The sequence below is a fragment of the Asparagus officinalis genome, chromosome 3 (assembly GCF_001876935.1).
Source record: "Asparagus officinalis chromosome 3, Aspof.V1, whole genome shotgun sequence".
NCBI lineage: Eukaryota > Viridiplantae > Streptophyta > Magnoliopsida > Asparagales > Asparagaceae > Asparagus > Asparagus officinalis.
In genome coordinates, this window is record NC_033796.1 from 64,743,178 (window position 1) to 64,767,518 (window position 24,341).

Consider the following 24,341-nt stretch of genomic DNA (forward strand, 5'->3'; position numbering starts at 1 on the left):
GACGGGAGCGTTAGTATATCTGTGGACCATCAAACGATTAGATCAGATCCGAGGCTTTGTTTATTCGCAAAGGAATCAAAAAACCAAAGTAATTATCTCGGCAACAGCGAGATAATCACTCTTCTCGAGATCACCACAACGGGGCAATCTCAAGGCAAAGAACCGGGCTGTAGATCTGACGAACTTCTCTTTTTTATATTGAAGAATTCTCTAAAGTCTCATCCTCCTCTCTAAAATTCATGGCTCTTCAGTTCTTAATTCAGCAGGGCTTCGCCGACGCTCGAAAATTTCAGATCTGGAAAAATGAAGGCCCTGGGGCTGTATTTATAGACTTCGGAATCCATGTTTTTGGATAAGAATGATTAATTCACTCTTATCTTTAGTTGTAACCACTTAACCATGTTCTTGGATGATATTTTATTAGTTGAAACAAATCTAGATGGTTAACGGTCGAAAAACGGCTTTAAACTGTCAAAATCAGCATTTTCAGGTTGCAGACACCCGTGGGTGTCTCGGGGGTGTCTCGGCCAAGCTTGGGCCGAGACACTCCTTGGTGTCTCGGCCAAGCCTTAGCCAAGACACCCCTTGGTGTCTCGGCCAAGTCTTGGCCGAGACACCACTTGGTGTCTCGCCGAGGCTTGGCACATTATCCCGCACGTTGTGTCCGTTTTCATCATAAATTCGTCATCCGAACTTGGAATCACACGATTCAAAATACGTCAGAAAGCCAATGAGGAGATCTATAAGCTCCCATGATTGAATCATATGTGGAGTAAATAGGACACGAGGGGCGCTTCATCTTTCGTAAGCAATACGGAGCTCCCGATCAGCTCGTATTTCCGTTATTCTGAAGTTTTGTTGCTTTGTATGGTCCGTCGACTCACTTCATGCATTTGTTATTGTTAAATGAGCTTCTGTGACTCGAATAGCAACATTAATTATCTTCTCTCTGTCTCGATCCGTGTGCGGGGACCTATAGGTAATTTTAGATGCCTACATATACCCCCTCTAAAGTGTTTCAGTCTCGTTTCTTTTATAGATGTGCCTAAAATACTTTGGATATGATCAGTCCAACCTTCAGTCGGTATAAAAGGACCTGTAGTTAGCTTTGACTCTTAACTTCTTCGATTTTAAGTCTATTCAATATCTTAATGAATAACCAAAGTTGTTTCGGTGCTGCGTTTATCATTTGGCCGTCGTCAAAGTCTCGAATCGAAACTGGTGAATTGATTTTGGCTCGTATCGTCGAGTTGACTTTGAACTAACCATCTCCATCACAATACGTTGACTTACGTTAACCTAGGGTTACACGTTGACTGGTGTTGACCTAGGGTTATGCGTTGACCGGCGTTGACCTTTAGGGTTTTGGATCGCCTCGCGTTGCCTTTTCATCGCAACGCGTTGACCATCATTGACCTAGGGTTACACATTGACCGACATTGATCTTAGGGTTTCGAATTGCCCCGCGTTGACTTTTTATCATAACGCGTTGACCAACGTTGACTTTCATCGTAACGTGTGCTAGTCTCAAGTGTTGAGGTTACAGGACCAATTATTAAAGCTGATTCATCTACAGGTATGGATCTTATCCTGAAGTGTTAGATGATCAAGTCACGAGACCAACTAATGAAGCTGGTGCGTCAATAACTCTCACATGTATAGGATTTTTGGTAAATCCTCAGCCATCAACGGGTTTGATGAGCCTTTACCGACTACCGTTTGAGTCGGGCTAGCATGCAGATTGTTTAAGTCCGTTCCGCATGTAACGTTATGCTAAAAGAGTTAATTCTTTTAGTGCTACGATATTGAGTTCCGCATGTAACGTTATGCTAAAAGAGTTAATTCTTTTAGTGCTACGATATTGAATATGTAGACTTCATCTTTCTCACGGAATAGACTACCCGGCCGCATGTATCAAATGCAGACTCAGGATTTTTAGCAAATCCCCAGCCATCAACGAATTTGACGTGTGTTTACCGATTACCGTTTGAATCGGGCTTGCATACGGATTTTTTAAGTCTGTTCCGCATGTGACATTATGCTAAATCAGTTAACTCTTTTGATGCTACGATATTGAATATGTAGACTTCATCTTTCTTACGGGAATAGACTACCCGGCTTCAATCAGTGAAAGACTAAATCGGCAACGCGTGTTAGGTGTTGACTTATTCCTACTTAGAATTCGGGATAAAATTCCCCATGCGTGTGAGGCACGGATTATGGTGTTATGAATAACAACCTACCACAATGTTGAATATGTGGGCTTTTGTTCTTTTTATGATCAAGAACTAACCGGCAATGTGTGTTAGACGCTGACTTATCCCTACTTAGGTTTCGGGATAAAAGTCCCTAGACTCGAATTCTGGTATTTTTTCAATCGGTGAAAGACTAAACCGGTAACGCATGTTAGACGTTGACTTATCCCTACTTAGGATTCGGGATAAAATTCCCCGTACGTGTAAGGCACGGATTTTGGTGTTAAAAAGTAATATCTTCTCTTGGGTCAAAGACGAACCCGATGCTGGAGAGGAAGAATTTTATATTTGTTCGCGGGAAAAATCGTAGCTTTCTTCATTGAATTCATTGTTCTTCTCAGGTAATCATTTATCGGTTACAAAAAAGATCCGATCTTTTTATAAGATCCGGTTACAACGAAATCAAAGAAAAAGAAATAAAAAATTACAACTTTTCTCTTTTATCGAACGAATCGCGAGCTCCTGTTTTGCGGTCACTCGCTTGTGTGGGTTCTTTGCCTGCGTCGGGGTTTATCCGTGGACCACCGCGCGATCTAGATCCGGTCGGATCTACGCAGTATGACGAGTGTTATTTCACAAAGGAAATAACAGCCGATGGTACTATTTCACCAAGGAAATAATAGCCTTTAGTTCTCGGGATCAAAGGCCAAGCTTTGATCCGGAGGATGACTACGTAGATCTGAGATCCGGTTCCTCTCGAACTCTTGCCTTATTTGGCGTTGACGATCGCCGTGAACTGTGGACCGTTGTCATGAATGATCCGTCTTGGCACGCCGTGTCGGTATATGACATGATGCTTGATGAAATTGATGATGTTGTTCGTCTTCACTTCTCTAAGTGGAATCGCTTCAGCCCACTTTGAAAAGTAATCCGTGATTGCGAGGATGAATCGATCACCTTTGACTGAAGGGGGAAAAATAGGACCGACATGTCCATGCCCCATGTCTCGAACGGCCAGGATGTGGTTGACGTGTGTAAACGCTCCGGTGGTTGGTGCATATAATTCGCATGTACTTGACAAGCATGGCATTCTCGGGCGTATTCGATTGCATCACGAACCATTGTTGGCCAAAAATACCCCATTCTCCTGATGCGATCATACAGTTTGGGACCGGGCTGATGCGCATCACATTCTCCTTCGTGTGCTTCCTTAAGAACTTCTTCTACTGCTTTGTTCCGAAAGGCATCGGAGTAATAAATCATCGTACCCTCTACGGTATAACGTATGGGTCTCGGTATTATAGAAGAATCTTGGTGCTCTTCGGCGGATTGATTCTCTTTCTTTTACATCTTCTGGCAAAATACCATATTGGACGTAATCAATGATAGGAAAACTCCAATCTCGGGACTCAGACCCAATTCGAGTTGAATTCACCTCTTTGGCGTTTATGTTTCTATCATCTTCCTCTTCAATATCCATATCGTATATGGGTATGCAGAGTTGATGCGTCCTTACTGTGACTAATAGTTAAGTTTCAGGAGGCTATGCCAGTGATACCGCTAGTACTGCCAGTGCATCTGCATAAGCGTTCTAGAGACGATGGATGTATTCAATAAAGAATTCTTCAAAAGATTCTGCCATTTTGATGGCCTCCTGGTGGTACGGGATCAGGTCTTGGTTCCTGACTTTATACTCTCCCCGGACTTAGTTGACTATCAATTAAGAATCCCCAAAAGCTTCGTGGTATTCGACCCCCAGCTCCTTGGCGAAATTGAGTCCAATGAGAAGCATGTTGTACTCGGCTACATTATTGGAACATGGACTAGTCAGTGAATAAGCCCGAGGCATCACGTGCTTCCCCGGGGAAACTAAGACAACTCCAACTCCGGAGGAGACTTTAGAACATCCGGGGGTTATTACCCTATTAACTGCCCTCGAAGCACCGTCAAAGTATAATTGCCATACTTGTTGGTGCGACGTAGTGTTAACCTCGTGGGTTTCATCCAGCAAGTCATCATATACTTCTGCCATATCCGTTGTCGGGTTTGTCGCCAAAAGATCACAAATCGTCTGTCCTTTGATCGACTTCTGCTGTTTGAAGTGCAAATCATATTGGGACAAGAGAAGGGCCCACTTCGCTAACCGCCAATTCATAGAGGCCGGTTGCGTCATAAATACCCGAACTGGATTAACGTTAGAAATGACGTAAATCGTCTGTCCAACCAAGTAATGCCGCATCTTTTGCATTGCGAATACTAATGTGAGGCATTCTTTCTCAATCATCGGATATCGAGACTCGGCACCTACCAAGGTCTGACTTAGGTAATAGACTGCCTGTTCGTGACCGTTATCATCGTCTTGTGCTAGTAAAGCACTTATCGAGAGGTGTTCGCGGGGAAAATCGTTGTTTTCTTCATTGAACTCATTGTATTCTCAAGTAATCGTTTATCGGTTACAAAAAGATCCGGTCTTTTTATAAGATCCGGTTACAACGAAATCAAAAAAGAAATAAAAAAAACTACAACTTTTCTCCTTCTATGTCGAACGAATCGCGAGCTCCTGTTTTGCTGTCACTCGCTTGCGTGGGTTCTTTGCCTGCGTCGGGGTTTATCCGTGGACCACCGCGCGATCTAGATCCGGTCGGATCTACGCAGTATGACGAGTGTTATTTCACAAAGGAAATAACAGCCGATGGTACTATTTCACCAAGGAAATAATAGCCTTTAGTTCTCGGGATCAAAGGCCAAGCTTTGATCCGGAGGGAAAATGCGTAGATCTCAGATCTGATCTCTCTCGAACTCCTGCCTTATTTGGTGTGGATGATCGTCAAGAACCAGATCTGATATCTCCAAGTCCTCAAAGTTCTAAAGCTTTAATCTTTTTAAATTTTGAGCTTTCAATCCAGCAGAGCTTCGCCTCCAAAAGTTCCAACCCTCAACAAATGAGCCCCCCTTAGCCTATTTATAGGCACTCCTCACTGTGCCTTGGCACAGGTGGCCGGCCACCATAGGGTGTACCATGGGTGGATCGCGTGGCGGCCGAGCACCTTGCTGGCCGCGAGGCGACTTAGAATGAGTGCTTCGGCCACGAGCGACCTAGAGTGGCTCGCACAGCCACCTCAAGGTGGCTCGGCGAGCCACCAAGGTGGCTCAGCCACCGAGCCACCATTTGGTGGCTCGGTTGCCGAGTCACCACTTGGTGGCTCGGCTCACCGAGCCGCCTAGATGACTTAGTGTCGAGCTTTCCGGGTGTTCACCGTGTCGTCCGTTGTCCAGTTTCGTGGTTTATTGGTTTATCCGAGTTTTGCCGTTGATCTGAATCTTGATTTGGCAGTCCGGATCCCGATTTGGCTGTAAATCTGCCTTGGTGTTTGAGTTCGAATCCGTTCTATGGTTGGATGACTCGTTGACTCCCCGAACCGTTGGCTTGATTCCGCACGCAAATAGATGCATTCCATTGCTTGCGTGCGATTCGTTAACCTCGTCACCTCGTTAATCCGCTTCGTTGTGTGTCACTTGGCTTCGGCGTTGTGGACTGACGCTCGTGTTTAGATACGTCACCCGATGGTTCGTTGGTTTGTCGAATTACTGTTCCGAGCTGTGTTCAGGGACCTATAGGCAATTTTATACGCCTACAGATACCCCCTCCAAAGTATTTCAGCCTCGTTCTTTTATAGAAGAGTCTGGAATACTTTGGATATGATTATCCCAACCTTCAGTCGGTGTAATGAGACTTTGGAATGGCTTCTGTTCTTGATTCCTTCAATTCTTCAGGCTATTCGGTGCTTTGTCGAATGTCTGTAAGGTTTCCGGTGCTGCATTTATTGTCTGACCGTTGTCGGAATTTCAAACTTGAAGTCGATTCCTAATTTTCTGATCTTTAGCTCGTGTTTGTTGGTTCAACATAGAACTGACCATCGATCGTTGACGTTGAGACTTTATTTGCGACGCGTTATCCGGCGTAGTGTTGTTGAGTTATCCTTAAGAATATTTTTAGAAAAAATATTCTCCAGAAACTCCTCAACCAAAAATAGTAAATAGTTTATACTCGTATACCTTATTGGAGTATTAAGAAGCAGTTTATACTCGTATACTTTTTGGAGTATGATTTTTTTTCATTGCAACGCATTGATCGGCATTGACCTAGGGTTACGCGTTGACCGGCGTTGACCCTAGGGTTTCGAACGTCGTACGTTGACTGTTTGATCGCAACATATTGACTGGCGTTGACCTAGGGTTACGTGTTGACCGGCGTTGACCCTAGGGTTTCGAACGTCGTACGTTGACTATTTGATCGTAATGCGTTGACTGGCGTTGACCTAGGGGTACGCGTTGACCGGCGTTGACCCTAGGGGTACGCGTTGACCGGCGTTGGAGTATGCACAGTTTAAGCTCTTGAGGTATTAGAGCATGGCGGTCCTAAATATTGAGCTGCAGGACCAACTATTAAAGCTGATTCATCTGCACGTGTGGATCTTATCCCGAATTTGTTGGATGTCTAAGTCACGAAACCAACTAATGGACTACCCGGCGACGCGTGTTAGGCGCTGACTTTAGGATTTTTGGCTAACCCTCAGCCTTCAACGGATTTGATTAGCCTTTACCGACTACCGTTTGAGTCGGGCTAGCATGCGGATTGTCTAAATCCGTTCCGCATGTAACGTTGTGCTAAGAGAGTGAATTCTCTGAGACTTTGTGCTATGATATCGAATACATAGGCTTCGCCATTGTTACGGGAATAGGCTACCCGGCAACGCGTATTAGACGCTGACTTATCCCTACTTAGGTTTCGGGATAAAATACCCCAGACTGGTATTCTAGTGTCTTTTTCAATCGGTAAAAGACTAAACCGGCGATGGGTGTTAGGCGTCGGCATATCCTTTCTTAGGATTCAGGATGAAATTCCCCATGCGTGTAAGGCATGGATTTTGGTGTTATTAATAACAACCTGTCATAATGTTGAATATATGAACGGGTATTCTTTTTAACGGTTAAGAACTAACCGGCAGCGCGGGTTAAGCGCAGACTTATCCTTGCTTAGGTTTCATGATAGAATACCCCAGAATCGAACTCTGGTGTCTTTTTCTACGGAAAAAGACTAAACCGGCGACGCGTGTTAGGCGCAGACTTATCCCTGCTTAGGATTCGGGATAAACTTCCTAGGATGAATCCTAAATTGATAAATTCTTGGAAAAGATTGATGTAGGAAAGGAAGAATTTTATATTCTATTTCCCAGTCTTCTTTTAGGGAGAAGGCGAACCCGAAAACAAGGAAGGAAGAATTTTATATTCTATTCCTTGATTCTGGAAAGGAAGAATTTTATATTCTATTTCCAGTTGGAAAGGAGACTTGAGGTGGGATCTCCACCCCCAGAATCCGGAATGGTAAGACTAGGAGTGAGACCTCCACTCCGAGAATCGAAAAATTCGGATAATCCTAATTGTCAGAAGGTTTGATTACCGAACTAAAGGTGAATTTCTCGTTTATCGAGAGTGAATTATAGTTTTGACCCTAACTGTAGGAAGGTTTGGCCAAATGGGAGTTTGAGGTGACCCTAACTGTAGGAAGGTTTGATCACTTGATTTGAAAGTGGACCTCTCGTTCATTGGAGGAATCGGGAGGGGATTTTGACTGTGGTCCTAACTGTAAGAAGGTTTGACCAATTGGGAGGTTTGAGACGATCCTAACTGTAGGAAGGTTTGATCGCTCGATTTGTGAACCTCTCGTTCATTGGCGTTACATGAATCATCCACCCCCAGCTTCCTTTGCAAAACTGGGTCTGGTATTGTACTCAGTTGGGTGTCCGGGTTATCCTTAAGAATATCAGGCATGGTATTCTCCAGGAACTTCCCGTGAAAGAAAGGAAACAGTTTAGACTCATATACCTGTTGGAGTATGTAAGGAAGCAGTTTAACCTCATGCATCTGTTGGAGGATTGAGAAGCAGTTTATACTCGTATACTCTTCGGAGTGCAGGAAGGAGCAGTTTATACTCTTATACTTATCGGAGTCTTGTTTCGACTTAATTGAGCGATATAACGCCGGCTTCAACCAAGATCTGAATGCTATTCTTGAGAGCAAAGCAATCCTTGGTGGGATGAACGACCCTCCTGTGGTATGCACAGTACTTTGGGTCCGTAGTGTTGTCGGCTTCCTCCTGATTTGTGATAGGTGGTAGCTTGATCTTGTTGCTTCCAAGGAGGGATTCGAAGATGGCTGGAACGTCTTCGTCCTTGAAGGAATACTCTCTTTGGAGTCTCCGACCCGAAGTCTTTTGATGCCTTCGAGATTGCTGTTGCGACGCTTGATTAGCACCACCAGCAGCTGAGCTGTTGCAGGTGATTTGCCTTTACCACGAGAGGCAAAGTTCGAGTTCGGAGGATTAGCCGTCGGTCGGTTCCTCTCGGCCTTCTTCCTTCGGAGGAAGCGTTCGGCTTGTTCACCGTGCACCTTCAAGTCTTTCCAAGTGTTAGACGGTGCCGTTCCCATTGCTTCGAGCAATGAAAGATTATTGTGACAAGTCTCGAGGATAAAGTCTTCACTGACCGGATCCCTGCAATTCATTGCTTTGTTTTGGAATCTCTTTACGAAGTTTTCAACTGTTTCACCATTTTTCTGCTTCTCGTCAAATAGTGTGCCAATTGAAATTTTGGTGTCGTCGTTGAAGAAGTTAGCGAGGAACTTAGTCTCCATGTCGTCCCAGCTATTCACGCTTCCTGGCTTGAGGCGACGATACCAATCGAAGGCGGCTCCACGAAGAGTGCCAACGAAGGACCGTACCATCAGAGGCTCATTACCAGAGATAACACCCAGGTGCGATTTGAAGTAAATCAAATGTTGTGTGGGTGAACCCTTCCCATCAAACGGCGTGAAGTTAATTAGACTGAACTTCGCCGGATAGGAGATTGATTCCCATTCTCGTGGGTATGGACAAGGAATGCCCGTCTTCTTCATCTCTTGAGCGGAAATCAACGTATTAATTTTGCTCTCGAGGTTTTTAATCTTCGAGCTTTCACCTGAGTCTTCGTTGGCATTCTCGTTACCACCCCCTGCATTGACGGGAGGATTATTGGCATTATGAGCTTCATTCGCATTTGTGTCCTCATCTTCCTGATTAACCTGGTTACGACGACTTGGTTCACCTTGCTGGTTCATCAGTGCTTGGATTTGTTGGTCATGCATTTCTCTCATATTCTGCATGGCCATCTGCATTTCGAAGTTGAAGCTCTCTTGTTGTTTAGCCATGGTTTCTTCGAGCATCTTGGCCACTTGTTCCGCACTTATCATCAGTGACTCGCGGGGTTGTCCCTCGCTGGATATTGTATTGTCTGATGCGACAGCAGAGCAGGAATCTGATTCTTCATCTTCTAATGGTAATCTTGTCCGAACCCTACCATAAGTTCCTCGTATAATGGCTCCGGACTGTAGACGGGTCATCCACCGGGGTACTTCCAGAATCGACTCGGGATTATCCTGTGTCGATGTCCCTTTGCTGGTCATATTAGTGGTGACCCTCGGAAATTCTCCATCTCCAACTATCGTTCTTCTTCGTCGGAAACGCCTAGGCCTTGGTTTCGGCATTTCAGTACTGAGCCTTTCGAAAACCGAAACTCTTTCGGGGACCGCCTTGATGCAGTTGCACTCAGACAATACTGCCCGAATGAGTTTGGAATAGGGGCATTGAGTTTCCGGTCCTCAGGGACTCCTCTTCCTGGTTTTCCTCGTGCTCCCATCACGATAGTACAACTCGTCGGTTTGAAGGTCGGACTCCTCTTCCTGGTTTTCCTCGTGCTCCCATCACGATAGTACAACTCGTCGGTTTGAAGGTCGGAGTAATCTATCGCATGTCGGCACGATTTCTCAGGTATAACGTTATCGTCATCAGACGACAATGTCTCCTTCTGAGGGTGAACTGCCTTCTTAGGGCTCTCAAGAGTCACGCGCCTCGAGACATGCCTTTTTAGGCGTGAATTCTCAGCGGTCTCTTGGACTTCGATGCGCAAATTAGCGCGCGCAGCTGCCTTGAGCTCCTTGTCATGTTGGAGGTGGCGGCGACCCCTAGCGTGTTGAGTCGTTCGGGGCTTCTTCATCGGGCTCAAACATTCTTGAACTGGAGCTTTGCATCGGTCATCGGGAAGTGGACTGAGGCGCTCCAAAACGGACTTCCTTCTTCGGGATGATTCCGCGGGATCTCCCGGAGTAGCTATTGGAATTGCTGGCGACTTTGGTCGGCTCGTCGGAGGTTGAACCTGCTTCGAAGGCTGCACTGATTGTGCCTTAGTCTGAATCGCCGCTTCAGACTTCGGCCTCCAGACTTGGCGGGTTGGTGGCGGCTTCTTGGCCACTTCCTTCTGTAGCCTTCTACAGGCTTCCTGGATTTGAGCCCGTGCTTACGCTGATAGTGCGCGGCGCTTGCGAATGCGCTCCTCAAGTGTCGAACGGTTCCGTTTGACACGAACCCATTCGTTCGTTGGCGGCTTGGAGGAGTCGCCATTCATCAGTGGTTGAGGCTGTTTGCCTCTCCTGATCTTCAGATCCGCGTGATAGCGGACTCCATCGGTGGACTCCATCGCCTTTGCGAGTTGCCGCGCCAAGCGTTGACGTCGCCTTTGGCGGGCTCTCTTTAAGAGAGTCACAACGCCCTCAACGGTGGAGGCGTCGGCAGATCGTTGGCTCCCACTGTGGTCGCCAGATTGTTCGCGGGAAAAATCATAGCTTTCTTCATTGAATTCATTGTTCTTCTCAGGTAATCGTTTATCGGTTACAAAAAAGATCCGGTCTTTTTATAAGATCCGGTTACAACGAAATCAAAGAAAAAGAAATAAAAAATTATAAAAAAAGATCCGGTCTTTTTATAAGATCCGGTTACAACGAAATCAAAGAAAAAGAAATAAAAAATTATAACTTTTCTCTTTTATCGAACGAATCGCGAGCTCCTGTTTTGCGGTCACTCGTTGTGTGGGTTCTTTGCCTGCGCCGGGGTTTATCCGTGGACCACTGCGCGATCTAGATTCGGTCGGATCTACGCAGTATGACGGGTGTTATTTCACAAATGAAATAACAACCGAGGGTACTATTTCGCCAAGGAAATAATAGCCTTTAGTTCTCGGGATCAAAGGCCAAGCTTTGATCCGGAGGGAAACTACGTAGATCTCAGATCTGATCTCTCTCGAACTCCTGCCTTATTTGGCGTGGACGATCGCCAAGAAGCAGATCTGATATCTCCAAGTCCTCAAAGTTCCAAAGCTTTAATCTTTTTAAATTTTGAGCCTTCAATCCAGCAGAGCTTCGCCTCCAAAAGTTCCAACCTTTCACAAATGAGCCCCGGCTGCTCCCTTAGCCATTTAATGGCACCTCCTCACTGTGCTGTACTACTAGACAGCGGTGGCCGGGCGCACCTCACGCCGTCCTCAGAAACGCGATAGGGTGGGCTCGGCCACACGTAAAAACCCTGCCGAGAGACGTACCAACCAACCATCGGTCGCTCGGCCACCAAGCCCCGCCTTGTCGGGCCCCTCGATGGTGGCCGGAGCAACCTTGGTGGCCGCCGCCACCAGAAGGTGGCTCAGCCACCGAGCCACCATTTGGTGGCTCGGTTGCCGAGCCACCACTTGGTGGCTCGGCTCACCGAGCCGCCTAGATGGCTTAGTGCCGAGCTTTCCGGGTGTTCACCATGTCGTCCGTTGTCCGGTTTCGCGGTTTATTGGTTTATCTGAGTTTTGTCGTAGATCTGAATCTTGATTTGGTAGTCCGGATCCCGGTTTGGCAGTAAATCTGCCTTGGTGTTTGAGTTCGAATCCATTCTATGGTTGGATGACTCGTTGACTCCCCGAACCGTTGGCTTGATTCCACACGCGAATAGATGCATTCCATTGCTTGCGTGCGATTCGTTAACCTCGTCGCCTCGTTAATCCGCTTCGTTACGTGTCACTTGGCTTCGGCGTTGTGGACTGACGCTCGTGTTTAGATACGTCACCCGATGGTTTGTTAGTTTGCCGAATTACCATTCCGAGTTGTGTTTAGGGACCTATAGGCAGTTTTATACGCCTACAATATTCTATCTCTAGTTGCAAAGAAAACTCAAAGTGGGATCTCCACTTTGAGAATCTGAAGAGTGAAACGAAGAGTGGGATCTCCACTCCGAGAATCAAAAAGATTCGGATAATCCTAACTGTCGGAAGGTTTGATTACCAAACTAAAGGTAAATTTCTCGTTTATCGAGAGTGAATTGTGGTTTTGGCCCTAACTGTAGGAAGGTTTGACCAAGCAGGAGTTTGAGGTGACCCTAACTGTAGGAAGGTTTGATCACTCGATTTGAAAGTGGATCTCTCATTTATGGAAGAAATCGAGAGGAGATTTTGGTTGTGGTCCTAACTGTAAGAAGGTTTGACCAAATAGACAGTGAGAGTGAGAGTATAAATTACAGCGGGAGTATTGATTCGTACAAATCACTCAAAGGGGGTTCCTGTTGTTAAGTGACAAATACTTAACACGAAGGGGTTTGACAATCGTCAACGATCAGGATATTAAAATTCAATGTACTATGTCTGTACTCTAATGTTGAGTGCACAAACACATCGGAAGTTTAAGTGGATTAGACCAGAAAGAATTTTAGTGGTCTCACTGTCAATTGATTTGATCAGTGAGGGATTTTGTGGTGGAGAACTATGAATCATCAAGCACTCAACAATTACACCGTAGGAGTTTCGTGAGGGAAGATTAATTCAACGAAGTGATCGAACCTTATCTCAGCAAAAGGGTGCTTGGAAGATTACAGAAGGAGTTGGTAGAATTGATCCCAGAAGTGGGATGCGTTTCACCCTTGGAAACATTCAGAGTCCGAATGGGAGTTTCTCATTTATCCCTGTTTATAGTAATCAGGTTATCCTTAAGAATACCACACATGACACTCTCCAGGAACTTCCCGTTATATGGGTTATCCACCCACAGCTTTCTTTATGAAACTGGGTCTAATGTGGAATACATTGTATTCAGCTGAATGGTCGGGTTATCCTTAAGAATATCACATACGATATTCTTTCAGGAATTTCCCGTTAAAATTAGGAAACAGTTTAGACTCGTATACCTGTTGAAGTATTGAGAAGCAGTTTATACTCGTATACTCTTCGGAGTGTCAGAAGGAGCAGTTTATACTCTTATACTTGTCGGAGTCTTCATTCGACTTAATTGAGTGTTATGATGCCGACTTCAACCAAGGTTTGGATTTTATTCTTGAGAGCGAAGCAAGCCTTGGTAGGATGAAGGATCCTCCTATGGTACGCACAATACTTCAAATCTACAGTATTGTCAGCTTCCTCTTGATCTACAATAGGTGGTAGTTTGATCTTGTTGTTCTCGAGGAGAGATTCAAAAATGGCTATAATGTCTTCGTCCTTGAAGGAGTACTCTTTTTGGAGTCTCGGATCTGAAGTCTTTTGCTGTCTCCAGGATTACTATTGTGACGTCTGATTAGCATCAATAACAGCTGCTGGGGTCTTCCCTTTACCACGGGAGACGAAGCTTGAATTTATAGGGTTAGCCGTTGGTTGGTTTCTCTCGGCTTTCTTCCTTCTGAGGAAGCGTTCGGCCTGCTCTCCGCGCACTTTCAACTCTTTCCAGGTGTTGGACGATGCTACTCCCATAACTTCTAACACATCCAAAGAGAGGTTGTTATGACAGGTTTGGAGGATGAAGTCCTCTATGATCGGATCTTGGTAGTTCATCGCCTTATTCCGAAAACGCTTGACGAAGTCGTCAACCGTCTCGTCGTATTCCTGTTTCTCATCGAAGAGTGTCCTGATTGACACCTCGGCATCATCATCAAAAAAATGAGTGAGGAACAGGTTCTATAGGTCGTCCTAGCTGTTGACGCTTCCAGGCTAGAGACGGCGGTACCAATCAAAGGCGGGCCCGCGAAGGATGCCAACGAATGACCGAACCACTAGGGCTTCATTGTTAGAGATCATGCCCAAGTGGGACTTACAATAGATCAGATGCTGACTGGGGGAACCCTTTCCATCAAATGGTGTGAAGTTGATCAGGTTGAACTTCGTCGGATACGGTATCGAATCCCACTCTCTTGGGTAAGGATACGGAATACCGGTCTTCTTCACCTCTCGAGTAGACATCAGAGCATTGACTTTGCTCTCGAGATCTTTCATCTTTTTGTCCTCATCTATATCCTTCTTTGGTCGATTTCAAGGAGGAACAATGGGGCCACCCCCAGTATTGTCATCATTAGTGGGACCACTCCCGACGTTGTTATTCTCATTGGGGTCACCCCTAGTGTTTTGATCAATGGGAGGGTTATCAGTATTGATGTATTCATCCACGTCTGAATCGCTAGTTGTTTGGCTGACATTGTTACGACGACTGGATTCACCTATCTGATTCGACAAGGCTCGGATCTGTTGATCATGTTCTTCTCTCATTCGCAGCATAGCCATTTCCATTTCGAACTTGAAGTTATCTTTTTGCTTAGCTAAGACATCCTCGATGATTTTGGCCATTTGCTCGGTGTTGACCATAAACGCCTCACGGGATTGTCCTATGCTGGACATTGTATTGTTAGAAGTGATAGCAGAGTTCGTATCTGATGCTTCATCTTCTGAGGATAATCCGCTATTCATCCTCTGATAGGCCCTACGCCTAGTAGTTCCCACGCGTAACCGAGTTATACGTTGGGATATGTCCAAAAAATGTCGAGCATTGAAACTTCGCGTTGACTTCTCCTTATCGACCATATTGATGGTGACCTTTGGGAGTTCATCATCTTGTGCAGCTGATCTTTTTCTATAGAAATACATTGGCTTCGACTTGGACGTTTTGGTGGAGATTCTTTCAAATATCAAGACCCTCTGTGGAGTGATCTTGGGGCAGCTACACGCTGATAATATTATCCTGATAAGTTTGGTATACTGACAGTGAGAGTCCGCTTCCTGGGTACTTCTCTTTCGAGATTTATTCGTACCCTCAGCCCGATAGTACAACTCATCGACGTTGCGGTCAGAGCAACTTATCGGCTATTGGTTTGATTCCTCAGATGGAACACTGTCATCTATTCAGCGCGTCTTCTTCTAAATAGGTAGTGTTTTATTGGCTTTAGCAGGAGTCACACATTTGGAATCACACCCGTGTGAGGATGAAATTTTAACGGGCTCCTGGTTTTGTGCAGGCATCTCCACACAGGTAGTTACGGGAATCAACTTGTTAGGATATCGCGTACGACCCCCGGTCTGGATGGTTGTTCGGGGTTCCTTCAACGGTCGTAAGTGTTCCTTAACAGGAGATTTTCCTTGATCTTCATGTAAAGGACCCAAGCGAACCTTCAACGGAATTCTAAATTTGGAGAGGTCCATGTCGCCGTAGGGTTTCATCGAAGGTGTGGTGGCAGAAGGAGCGGGATTCGAAGTTGACGAAGGCTGGGGAGCAACGTTGCTTGCTTTTGCCTTAGGCGTTGATTTGGCCTTTAGCATCCAAATTTGTTTGGATCTCGATGATCTCTTAACCACCTCTTCTTTTTGCATCTCTTGTGCTTTTCGCACAAGGATCTGGGCATGCACAAGAAGTCCGTGACGCTTCTGAATGCACTCCTCAAGAGTGGAATGGTTTCGTTTGACACGAACCCATTCATTAGTAGGTGGTTGAGAAGAGGTTCGTGAAGCTTACTGTGGAGATGGCTTAGACACTTGGTGCTTTCTGAACTCCAGATCCGCTTGGTAATGGAGTCCATCCACCTGATCCAAAGCCTTGGCGAATTGGCGCGCGAGGCATTGGCGTTGCCTTTGACATGCTCTCCTTGATAGAGTTGGCGCGCCTTCAGCAGTTAACTCCTTGATCGCGAAGGAGTTCAGATCTGTAGATCTGGTCTCATTGGATGCCGGTGGATCGTTGTGAGGTGCGGCTGCAGCAACGGTAGCTGGGAATTCGCCTTCTTAAGTCTTCTGATCTGAAGACCAGCGGATCTTTCGGGCGGAGGAGACCTTCCTATGCTTGGGAGGAGAGGCAGATCTGGAGGAGGAGGAGGAGACATACTCCTCAAACTTCTGTTGGTCGAACTCGTATTTGACCTCTTCAGCCACGAGGATCTTGATCATCGGCTACGGTAAGACAGCCTCGGTGGCGAGACTGTTGGCTCCCACTAAGGTCGCTAGCTTGTTTGGGTGGAAATTGCTTTCTTTATTGTATAACTTATTACAACTTCAGTCGTTACAACAAGTTCAAAAAAAATAAATCGGTCTTTTTATAAGACCTTTACACAATAAAATTAAAATTACAATCTCCTTCAAACAAACTCAATGGATATTTATCACCCGTTGCTTGCATGGGAGCTTGGCCTGTGACGGGGACTTTAGTATCCGTGGACCACCAAACGATCAGATCAGATCCAGAACTTCGTTGATTCATGAAGGAATCAAGAAACCAAAGTAATTATCTCGGCAACAGCGAGATAATCACTCTTCTCGAGATCACCGTAATGGGGCAATCTCAAGGCAAAGAACCGGGCTGCAGATCTGACGAACTCCTCTTCTTTATGCTAAAGAATTCGTTGAAGTCTCCTCCTCCTCTCTGAAATTCGTGGCTCTTCAGTCCTTAATTTAGTAAGGCTTCGCCGACGCTCGAAAATTCCAGATCTGGAAAAATAAAGGCCATGGGGTTGTATTTATAGGCTTCGGGACCCCTGTTTTCGGATAAGAACGATCGATTTACTCTTATCTTTAGTTGTAACCACTTAACAATGTTCTTGGATGATATTTTATCAGTTAAAATAAATCCATATGGTTAACGATCAAAAAATAGCTTTAAACACTATCAAAATCAGCATTTTCAAGTTGCAGACACCCGTGGGTGTCTCGGCCAAGCTTGGGCCGAGACACTCCTTGGTGTCTCGGCCAAGACTTGGCCGAGACACCTCTTGGTGTCTCGCCGAGGCTTGGCACATTATCCCGCATGTTGTGTACGTTTTCATTGTAAATTCGTCGTCCGAACTCGGAATTACGCAATTCAAAATATGTCAAAAATCTGACGAGGAGATCTATAAGCTCCCATGATTGAATCATATGTGGAGTAAATGGGATACGAGGGGCATTTCATCTTTCGTAAGTAATGCGGAGCTCCCGATCAACTCGTATTTTCGTTATTCCGAAGTTTCGTTGCTTCGTATGGTCCGTTGACTCACTTCATACATTTGTCGTTGTTAAATGAGTTTCTGTGACTCGAATAGTAATATTCATCATCTTCTCTCTGTCTCGAGCCGCGTACGGAGACCTATAGGTAATTTTGGACGCCTACAAGTTATGAAGCCATGTGGTCCCCGCAAAAAGTCACAAAACCATAAAAAAAAACCCAAGAGGTTGTCTCGCAGTTGGCGAGACAGTTCTCACTATCTCGCGTATCCGAGACAGTAAACATTATCTCAGATACACGAGACAACGGATGATGTCTCACCAATTGTAAGACAGCTCCGAGTTCTTTTCTGAGTCGTTTTGCGTACCCCTTTGCTTCCTTTTGCATTGGCTAGTCTTCTCTGACTTAGATGATGACGTTCTTCATCTTCTCTCTGTCTTGAGCTATGTTTGAGACCAATAGTTAATTTTTGACACCTACAAACTACAGCTCCTATCGTTCATACACTGGATTCGACCCTACCGTTTGAGTTAATGTGTGATGCATCCGATTTTGCAATTGTTTCTATCTTATGACAACAAATAGATTGAAATCTTCATATGATCTACTACGTAAGTAAGACACAAAACAATGCACAACAAAATTACTCCATCACAAAAAAAGTTTTTTATTGTTGTTTTTGTCTTAAAGAAGTTCAAGTCCTATCTCATCAGTTGTTTGACCAAGATTTATACTGGTCACGCTGCATTGAAGTATCTTTTAGCCAAAAAAGTGTTGACCCTATAGTTTTGATGATGATTTGGCAAACAATTTATTACTAATAAGTTCTCTAGTGTTTTGTGTTTATGTTCTCTTTTCAGGTATTTCAACACACGTCAATCAAGTGTTAAAGATTCAAGTTCATTTACGTGGATGTACCTAGGTATAAGTTTAGTTTACTTACATATATTGTATGATTATATCTAAGCTCAATATATATACACTTAACACGATTTTTGACGTTTTCTATCATATAAATGATTTTTCATCAAACGTTGTTAAAATAACTTTATCTCATGTTTACATCCCTTTTCGTACTTCATTATATACATATAATACATGCACAATATATATATGAATATTTACAAGTTCTATATCAACTTTCACTTTCATAAAAAACAGGTTTTCTAAGAATTTTTCAAAAATAGGTAGTTTTCTCAAACGAAAATTGTTTTTCCAAAAATTCCTTTTTAAACATGTTTATTTCATCATTTAGAAACTTTCCCCAAAGTTTCACTATTTTTGGATGTGATTTGATATTTTTAACGAATTTTCAAAACTGCCCCAAAACCTGTCAGTTTGCCTATATCAGTTTTCGGTCGACCGGATCGGTCGACCGGATCGGTCGACCGGATCGGTTGACCGGACCGGTCGACCGACAGTGGTTTTCTGAGCTCATGCTCGCGGTCGCCGAACCGGTCGACCGAGAGAAAATAAGGTCGACCGAAAATTCCGTCGGTCAACCGCCAGCTCCAAACCCTCAGTGTCGATGTTTTTGAACTTAGCGGTCGACCGGATCGGTCGACCGACGAGCTGTCAGAACCTTTCTAATGGCTAGTTTTTCTAACCGTTTTCAAACTGGGTTTTTGGTCTTTTACCTATTGTTTACTGTTGTTTTGGGGTGCTATATATATCCCATTGCTGCTCTTCCTCTATATAACTAAGAAATCCAAGTTTGGTGTTTAAGAGAATATTAATTGTGTTTAAGAGATGTTTAAAAGTTGATTTCATTAATCAGTTTTTCAAGAGGAGTTTTTTCTACAACAAGAAGTGGCATTCAATCCTATTGGAATCACCTCTACAGTTCTTCTTGTTTGAGAAGTCTTCTAAACTCTTTTATAGCTTATTATTTTATTTTCATTTCATTTAGCTATATCTATTGAGTTTCATTCACTGTTATCACACACACTTATTGAGCTTAATATATTCATACCATATAGTGTGGATTGTGGAGTGTGATTTAGTGAGTGTGAGCTTCATTGTGTTCTCACTTGTTAATTGAGAACAAATCATTGTATTTAACTTTTTTGCAAGATCAAATTGATCAACATAATTTTAATTAACTTTTAATTGGGATTAGATTCGCATAAGACCCTAATCACCCCCCCTCTAGGGTCTAACAATTGGTATCAGAGCTTGGTGCTCTTTGATTTAAGGACTAACCGCCTTGAGTTAAAGATCCAAGTTATTGTATTTGTGCTAATCTAATTTTGATTACATTGTGTTTCTTGCATTTCATCTCTATGGATATGAATGATTCATCTTGCTTAGGATATGCTATTAATATTGCTCCTCGTTTGGATATTTTTCCTTATGCTCAATGGCGTATTAGATTCAAACTTTTCGTTCAATCTAATCAATTTGATTTATGGGAAATTATTGAGGATGCCTATGTTGTTCCCACTTTGGAAAAATCCAAATGGTGTGAGAATGATAAAAGATTGTTTAACATGAATAAGCTTTTGTTAGAATATTTGATTAGCGCTTTTCACTCATCGTTTTCTAACAAATTTGCTAATTTTGATAGTGCTTACGCTTTATGGAAACTTATTGAAGCACATGAAGGGAAATTGGAGGCTATTCAACAAGAGTTGGAAAATCCCTCTTTAAGTTCTAATGAAGCCTCATCCCCATGTACAATACCATTAGGTGATAACCCTAGTAAGGTATGTGATAACGATGATATTCTTACTTTTGATGAACTTGCTCTTGAATTTAAAAAATTACACAATTGCTATATTGATGTAAAGAGTAAGTATGTTAATATGAAATCCACTCATGAAACACTAGCTACTAAGTTTAATTTGATTGCAAATGAAAATATAATTCTTAAAGAATGCAATAAAAATTTGAAAATTAAAAATGCTAGTTTGCTTCATGAAAAACGTGATGCTATGCTAGAAGTAGATAAGTTGAAATCTATGATGAGTAATATTGTTTATCCTACTTCTAGTAGCAATGCTTGTATGCACAATGATGAGTTGAATCAAATGAGAAAAAGAATATCTACCTTAGATTCAACACTAAATACTTGTATTGCTAATAATAAAAAGCTTATGGACTTATGTGCAAAGCTCAATGTTAATTCTTCTAAGAAACCTATTCACTATGCACATATGATTTGAAAAGAAATTCTCGTTTGCAAAATAATTACAAAGAAAGATCTATATTTGCAAATAAACCACGTGCATTCTATTTCGATCAACGTAAACCATTCAAACCTCTACATTGCACAAATTGCAATCGTATGGGTCACGTTTACAATTTTTGCTTTGATCGTATCGGTGTACAAAATACGTCCAAACGGGTTCATAACCCTAGGGCCTTGAATTTAAATGATAGGGGTCATGTCCCAAGTTCTAGTGGTACCAAAATGATTTGGGTACCAAAATTATTTTTACATTTTTTTTGTTTTGCCTTTTTCTTTTGTTTTGTTCTTATTTTGAATAATTAGTTTTTTTTTTAGCTTTTAATGACAAATTATACTCTTTATGTTAAAAATAAATTATTTGTATGTTTTTATGATTAAAAACACTTATATATATCTTATAAAAGTTTTAGTATTTTATAAAACAAATTTCCAAAAGGTCTAAATTGAAAAATCTCTCAAAACCATTTTCCCTCTCTAACCTGATCCTTATTTTCTCGCGGTCGACCGACGGTCTTTCTATAATCGTTTCGGTCGACCGTGTCGGTCGACCGATAGAAAATTACTACAGCAGCTTTGAGTTTTTTTATCGGGTTTCGGTTTTGTTATTGGATATTTGATTTGAACCCGACTTGCTTATCACCATTAATCTATTTCTTGGATCAATCCCAGCCGTTCCTTCATCATCTCCCTGACCCGACTCTTCATTTTCCCCACATTTCGAAAATTTTCCCAATCTGTCGATCTTCTTCACGGTCGCCTGCATCCATCGACCGCAATCCTCCTTCTCCGTCGATTTCTGCCAGATTTTGCTAGGTAATGATCTCCTTCCCATCTATTTGATCTTATGTCATTGCTCTAGTGTTTATTCTTCTTAATCTAGGGTTTCTGTTTTAGGGCAGTTTGTTAATTTGCTCTAAATTCTTTATTGTTTACAGGAAATTGATAATTTCTTTTATCTTTTCAAAACCCTAATCTATCATGCCTCCCAAGCCCTCCAAAAAGAGATCTAAACCTGAAACTAGTTCCTCCTCTATAAAAGCTTCACATTATGAGGATTATCTGCTTTTTAAATCTCTTGTTAGGAAATATAGAGAATTGTGTAAACTGAAAATTCTTCCAACTAGATATATCGTATATCCTCAGTTATTCATGTATACCACTGAGTCTATCCTTCATAATGTTGGGTTAGATAGATTGCTAGATGAGGGACATAAAGTTCCTTACTATCCTTTTTTAGTTTATCTGTTTTATGCCAATCTGTCTACATCATCCTCTGATGATGGTAGTTTGACCATAACCTCATCTGTTAAAAATGTTTCAATAGCTTTTTCTGCCAACGAACTTGCGGGGATTCTTCAAATCCCAACAGGTGACGTTGATCTCATGTCTATCGAGCTTAGTGATCCAGCTATCAACCAACTCATGTTTAAACCCGGCTTCTCTTATCCTATGAACAACAATTCACTCAATCCAATTGCCAAACTCATTGCTAGAATTGTTGCTCAAAACTTGATTCCTAAGACCGGTAGTTTTGATCACTTTGCCTCCGACAAGATAAATGTCGTATATGCCATATTTTCTAAAATAAAGGTTGATTGGGCAACTGTGTTTCTCAAAAATATGGCATCGAAGCATACCAAGTTTCTACCTTTTGGCTCCTTTCTCACCCTCATCTTTCAACACTTCAATGTTGACCTCACCAATGAAACCAAGATTGAATCTAAGAAGGATTTCTTTGATAAGGTCTCCCTTTCTAGAATGCAGATGTCCATTTCTGATTCCACTCATTCATCATCCTCTCGCTCCCGTTCTAGAGCCTCTACCTCATCCTCTTCAGATATTTGTGACCGACTGGACCGTCTTGAGACTCAGTTCTCAAACGTTCAGAATCAGGTCTCAACTATTCAAAGGGATGTTAGGACAATTCTTTCATATCAGTGTCAGTCTCTAGGGATTCCGGATCCCTCTTCTAGTTCTGAGTCTGATTCTGGTAAGGACCATGCTGATGGCTCAGGCTCTTCTGATGATGGTGATGATGATGGTGATGATGATGATGATGGTGGTGATGGCAGATGATGGTGATGACTGATTTGAGTTCCTTTATGTGATGCTCATATTTGTTTTGATGTTCTATTTTGGGTTGTAAAACTTGATAACTCTGTTTTATTTGAGTGTAATAACTCTATGATGCTTTGTGGAACACACTATGTATGGATTTATGTGACCTTTTATGTCTGATTTGTGTGACCTTTTATGTTTTGTATATTTATGCACATCTATGATGCTTAAATGATGATTTGTGTTTGTTTATGATAGTTTATCCTTTTTGCATGGTTAAGACAATAATCATGTTTGTTTGTAGAAATTGAGTTACTTATATTGTTTATGCATATGTTTGATGGATAATTGTCGTTTTAGCTCCTATATATGTTCAATAGATGTCATTCAGTCAATTTGACAGGGGGAGCTTTTGGTATACATATATATGTTCAATAGATGTCATTCAGTCAATTTGACAGGGGGAGCTTTTGGTATACATTTTTATTATCTATGCTTATATGCAATTTGACAGGGGGAGCTTTTGGTATACATTTTTATTATCTATGCTTATATGCAGGGGGAGCGTTGCTTCTAATTTGTTTCTTTTTCCCTTTTTATGTTGTCAAAGGGGGAGAAAATACCACATATTGCTTACAAATTGTTTCTTTTTATATATGGTTCATGTGATCTTTTATATATGGTACAAATTGTTTGGCTTATATGTGGGTTATCAGTTTATATTTCATATTCATATATAAATTGTTTGCCATCATCAAAAAGGGGGAGATTGTTGACCCTATAGTTTTGATGATGATTTGGCAAACAATTTATTACTAATAAGTTCTCTAGTGTTTTGTGTTTATGTTCTCTTTTCAGGTATTTCAACACACGTCAATCAAGTGTTAAAGATTCAAGTTCATTTGCGTGGATGTACCTAGGTATAAGTTTAGTTTACTTACATATATTGTATGATTATATCTAAGCTCAATATATATACACTTAACACGATTTTTAACGTTTTCTATCATATAAATGATTTTTCATCAAACGTTGGTAAAATAACTTTATCTCATGTTTACAGCCCTTTTCGTACTTCATTATATACATATAATACATGCACAATATATATATGAATATTTACAAGTTCTATATCAACTTTCACTTTCATAAAAAACAGGTTTTCTAAGCATTTTTCAAAAATAGGTAGTTTTCTCAAACAAAAATTGTTTTTCCAAAAATTCCTTTTTAAACATGTTTATTTCATCATTTAGAAACTTTTCCCAAAGTTTCACTATTTTTGGATGTGATTTGATATTTTTAACGAATTTTCAAAACTTCCCCAAAACCTGTCAGTGTGCCTATGTCAGTTTTCGGTCGACCGGATCGGTCGACCGACAGTGGTTTTCTGAGCTCATGCTCGCGGTTGACCGAACTGGTCGACCGAGAGAAAATCCGGTCGACCGAAAATTCTGTCGGTCGACCGCCAGCTCCAAACCCTCAGTGTCGATGTTTTTGAACTTAGCAGTCGACCGGATCGGTCGACCGACGAGCTGTCAGAACCTTTCTAACGGCTAGTTTTTCTAACCGTTTTCAAACTGGGTTTTTGGTCTTTTACCTATTGTTTACTGTTGTTTTGGGGTGCTATATATATCTCATTGCTGCTCTTCCTCTATATAACTAAGAAATCCAAGTTTGGTGTTTAAGAGAATATTGATTGTGTTTAAGAGCTGTTTAAAAGTTGATTTCATTAATCAGTTTTTCAAGAGGAGTTTTTTCTACAACAAGAAGTG